This window comes from Lactuca virosa, chromosome 1 (assembly GCF_052849685.1).
Source record: "Lactuca virosa cultivar CGN04683 chromosome 1, Lactuca_virosa_CGN04683_v6, whole genome shotgun sequence".
NCBI classification, from domain to species: domain Eukaryota; kingdom Viridiplantae; phylum Streptophyta; class Magnoliopsida; order Asterales; family Asteraceae; genus Lactuca; species Lactuca virosa.
Window position 1 is genome coordinate 316299958 of NC_136426.1, and position 6000 is coordinate 316305957.

Below are 6000 nucleotides of genomic sequence, written 5' to 3' on the forward strand. Positions count from 1 at the left end.
ACTAGTTTTGTATTGCATGTTCAAAGATCTTATTCATCACTAAAAATCAAGGAAAAATTAACTTGAGCACTTAACATCATGTATTAAGAGGTATAAAAATATCTTCATTCAAAAGCCTTTGGAACATGTTGCAAAAATTCTCAAAGTAACATCAATAATTTTTACCAAAATCACAAGAATCAAGTTTTCTCTATAATTGTTTGAGCCTTTAGGCATGTTTTTTCGACATCAAAAATAAGAAAACAATTTTTCATTGTTATTAAATTGTTTGAAGTTGCATTCTGGAAATTTTCAGCTCAATATATATTTTCTTTATTTTTACATGAAAATAATAATAAAATAGAGTGTTAAAGCATATAAAATACTTAAACTTGTAAATAAATTATGGAAATATTTGTGGATGACCCTTTAAGTTAATAAACATCTCTCATGAAGTTTCATCGATTTTTGTTACTGTTTAGTATGGTTTTTAATTTTCTTTTTATTTAGCTCTAATAAATCATAAAACCACTTTAGGGAATGTGAAAATATTATTTCTTATTTTTCGCAGCTTGTACCTTATATTTAAGACTCCGAAAAATATTTTGGCAATTTTTGAAAATGTATATCTATTTTTCTTGAATTTTTGTGTTTATAATGGACTAAAAACAGGAAAAATAGTTTTACTCATCCAAAATTCATGAAAATTTACCAGGAACTCTTATAATATGTTAGGATGATACATAAAAATTTTGATGATTTTTATCTTCGGTATGCTATTTTTCTTCTATTTTTCCAAGATTTAATACACTTAAATGTACAAAAATCAGAAAAATTATGTTAAACCTTTTGAAAACACATATTAATATTTTTCCTAGATTATGTACACTGTAAAATAGTTACACAAAAATTACAAGAATTTTTCATGATAATTTACTATTTTTCCATGATTTTATGATTATTCATCGAATTAAATGGTGAAAAATAGTTAGACGAATCAAAAATTCAAGAAAATTTATCTTAAGGTATTTGACTTCAATTAAAAATGAAATACAAAGTTTGGGAAAGTTTAGAACTAAATTGATTTCGTTTTGAATATTTAATCATTGGAACACCTCTAAAATGTTAAATATTAACATTTCAATAATGGAAATTTTCCACTTAAATTGTTATATAACAATTGATTCTTTGAAACTTAATTTCCACAGAAAAATGTTTGTAACTTATCAATATTAAATTTTGACACATTATTGGCATAATTCTATTGTAGTAGTAAGTATACTAGTATTAGATTTCAGTTAGAGACTCATTAGTGTGTAACATCGTTGTAGGAAAACGATAGTGGTACGAGTGGAGCGTAGATCAAGGCATCATTTGCATCATCTCAATGCATTGTGAGTATTTACCACTCCCATATTTTCGGTTTTTACGTTTTGGGGTGGAAAAGCATGTCCTAAACTATTTATGTTCGTTATATTTATTTGACTCGTATAAACTTGGTTGCTATATTTTGCATATTGTGAGCATTCACGCACTCTCCTATTTTCAGTTTTTATGTTTTGGGGTGGAAAAGCATGTCCCGAAAAACTATTATTTGTTCGTTGTATTTAAATTGATTTGTATCAAACATGATTGCTATTTTATTGCTATATCTCTCTATGTATGTCTATGCAACACGGAACATGAGAACTTATCGTATTAAGGCCCTTCCCTTATCTCTAACCATTAACTCTTTGAGCCAATGGTCATTATGGATAGCGCTATTAGGAATTGACAACTCCCCACTCGCCCTATTGCTGGAGTGCATGATACCATATTCATCTATGGAACGATAAGCATAGATCTTGATAGGGCTTCAGTCATAGGTTTGATTGAGACTCATTGTTTGCTCATACACATACAAACTTGTTATTTATTATGGCAATAAACTCGTTTATCAATTATAGCAATCAACTTTGTTTCTTATTATAGCAATAAACTTTGTATCTCATTATAACAACGAACTTTTGTTACTAAATACTTATTTACTTGTTTTAGCAACAAAATTGGTTGCTTCTTATAGTAACAAACTTGTTTGCTCCTTGTAGCAATGAAACTTGATTACTCATTTTAGTAACAAACTTTATTTCCCATGAGGATATGAACGTTGCATCTCTTTTGGGCAACATACTTTATTTCTCATGATGACAACGAACTTTGTTTACACAAACTTATTTACTCATTTTAGCAATATATTTTTATCTATGGAAACTTATATCAAAATTTGATTTCGATTCATGAAACCAATATTATTTTTAAACTTGTGAGTACTCACCAACTATTTTTATAGTTGACGCTCGTTTTACATGCTTTTTCAGGAATCATCGAGTAAGTGGCACTTAGGGACACTTCAGTTTTAGGAGCATTCGCATGTGTTGTATTTCAATTTACATTGTAATTTCTTTTAAAAGTTGTTCAAACCCATTGTAAAATTGTAATGATTTTTAATACTATGGTTGGTGTTGTCTTTTAACTTTTGCTATGAAACCCTTTATACTGCCACGCCTCGTGTTTCCGCTTTAGCGGGGTGTGACATAAAGAAAGTTCATATTTGTATTAGAATTTATCATGAACTACATAGCACTCTTATCACATTACTAATTTTAACAAAATCACATTACATGATTGGCATAATCACATATGATTGTCTATTGACCTATTTTGACTAGTGTTACAGACTCATGGAGTAGGACCCAAACCCCACGTCCCTATATAGGCTCTACTCGACAAGTTGGAGCACCCAACTTGTTGAGTTTATGCACAAAGACCTAAAATGATATAACTAATCAATACCTGGAACAGGTGTTACAAGTCTCCCCCACTTGAACTACACTTCATACCCGAAGTCTGCTGGTCCAAAGAAATCTGGGTAGTGGTATCGCATCTCGTCCTCCGGCTCCCAAGTTCACTCGGAGCCCCTACGGTGCTGTCATTGTACTTTTACCAGCTTCACTTCCTTGTTCCGAAGAACCTTGGTCTTCCTATATAAGATTGCAACCGGCCTCTCAATGTAGTTCAGGCTCTCATCCACCTGAATATCATCCAACGAAACGACTGCGGACTCATCAGTGACATACTTCCGAAGCTGTGATACATGGAAGGTGTTGTGAATCTGGCTAAGCTCATCCGGCAGATCCAAGCGATATGCCACCTTGCCCACCCGGGCCGTAATCCTGAACAGTCCTATGTATAGGGGTCCTAGCTTTACCCTCTTTCGAAACCTGATGATAACTTTCCATGATGACACCTTTAATAACAGAAAGTCCCCACCGGGAACTCAAGATTCGATCGAGCTGCTGACTAGCTCTGCGCGGCCCGCAGCCGGTCGCGCACCTGCTGAATCAGCCCAGTAGTCTTGAGCACTACCTTAGTGCTCCCCATGACTCGGTGTCCAACCTCACCACAACAAACCGGGGTCCTGCATCTCCTACCATACAACATGTCAAATGGAGGTCGGTCGATACTAGCATGGTAATAGTTATTGTAGAAAAACTATGCCAGTGGAAGGTACGTATCCCAACTCCCTCCAAAATCGAACACGCATGCTCGAAGGATGTCCTCAAGTGTCTGGATTTTCCTCTCACTCTGACCATTTTTCTGGGGGTGGTATGCGATGCTAAAATGCAACTGAGTGCCCAGTTCCTCGTGGAACTTCTTCCAGAACCTAGATGTAAACCGAACATCCCTGTTAGAGACCACCGACACTGGCACCCCGTGTCTAGCCACCACCTCTCGTACATAAATATCCACCAAATTCTTAGTGGATATGCTCTCAGATATCGGAATAAAGTCGACACTCTTCGTCAATCTATCCACAATCACCCATATGGCGTCCACACCCCTCGCCGTCCTCGGCAACTTCGTGATGAAGTCCATAGTGATCTCTTCCCACTTCCACATGGGAATTGATAGCGGCTGTACCTTGCCATGAGGCCGCTGATGCTCGGCCTTGACCTTCCTGCAGGTCAAGCACCGCTCCACAAACCACGCGATCTCCCGCTTCATGCAGGGCCACCAGTAACTTAGTCTCAAATCTCTATACATTTTTGTACCCCCTGAATATATAGAGAACTTAAACTTGTGTGCCTCCTCCAATATCTTCTGTCTCACCCCTCCAGTCACCGGTACCCATACCTGGCCACACTGTGTCAGAAGACCTCGACTATCCTTAACAAACAAAGGAAATTGTCCCCGAATCCGCTCGATCTTCCAATTTTCCTTCTTCACACCCTCGACCTGGGCCTCCTTGATCATATCCAACAATGGAGAGATCACGGTCATCCTCAAACAAACGTTCCCAATCGGGGAACCTGCTGCCTTGCGGCTCAAAGCATCGGCCACCACATTGGCCTTCCCGGGATGGTATAGGATCTCATAATCATAGTCCTTCAGCACGTCCACCACCTCCTCTGTCGCATGTTGAGGTTCTGCTGATGCATCAAATACTTCAAACTCTTATGATCAGTATAGATTGTGAACCGAACTCCATATAACTAGTGCCTACAAATCTTGACGGCAAACACCACTGCCCCCAATTCCAAGTCGTGAGTGGGGTAATTTGCCTCATGAGGCTTCAACTGCCTCGAAGCGTAAGCTATCACATGCCCCCATTGCATCAGTACCACGCCTAACCCTGAGATCGATGCATCACAGTACACCACCAAATCATGTAACCCCTCCGGTAGTACTAAAATCGGAGCCTCGCATAACCTCCGTCTCAGGGTCTCAAAAGCCAACTGCTGATCCGTGCCCCACCGAAATGTCACATTCTTCTTGGTCAAGCGAGTTAAAGGCACAGCAATATTGGAGAAATCTTGGATGAATCTTCGATAATAGCCCGCTACACCCAAGAAGCTATGGATCTCGGAAGCATTCTTCGGTACTTCCCACCACATCACTGCCTCAACCTTGGCTGGATCAACCGAAATACCCTCTTGGTTGATGATGTGCCCCAAAAACTGTACCTCTTGCAGCCAAAAATCACACTTGGAGAACTTGGCATACAACCTCTCCGTCCGCAAGGTCTCCAATACCTCCCTCAGATGCTGCACATGCTGCTCCTTGGTCTTAGAATACACCAGAATATCGTCAATAAAAACGATCACCGACCGATCCAGCATCGGTCTACACACCCTGTTCATGAGATCCATGAACGCTGCTGGGAATTGGTGAGCCTAAATGGCATCACCATAAACTCATAATGCCCATACCGAGTCCTGAAAGCTGTCTTCGGTATGTCCTCATCCCGAATCCTCATCTGGTGTTATCCTGATCGAAGGTCAATCTTGGAAAACCAAGACGCACCCTGCAGCTGATCGAACAAATCATCGATCCTCGGTAACGGATAACGGTTCTTCACCGTTAGTTTGTTCAGCTCCCGATAATCAATGCACATCATGTGTGATCAATCCTTCTTTTTCACGAACTGGATCGGAGCTCCCCACGGGGAACTGCTCGGATGGATGAACCCTTGGTCTAGCAGCTCCTGAAGCTGCGTAGATAACTCCTGCATCTCGGACGATGCTAACCGGTATGGTGCCTTCGCTATCGGAGCACACCCGGAACCAAATCAATGCGAAACTCCACCTGCCTCTCCGTAGGCACTCCTGGTAACTCCTCGGGAAAGACATCCCGAAATTCCTATACAATCGGCACACTGCCCACATCTGTCGTGGTCTCAACCCTCGTATCCGAGATATAAGCCAAAAATCCCGTACATCCCTGCTGCAAAAATCTCCTAGCCCTCGCAGCCGAATAGAGGGTTGGCCCCTGCGAGGCCCTCTCACCATGAATAACCAGTTCTTCCCCACTTGGGGTTCGAACCCTCACCAACTGGCGCTCACAATCGATCATGGCCCCATTGGCCCCCAACCAGTCCATCCCGATAATCACCTTCAGTTGTCACACCCCCAAACCGGAACGACGGAAACATTCGTGGGTGGAGGACGTCATGTTAAGTATCACAACACATGCATCATAGTA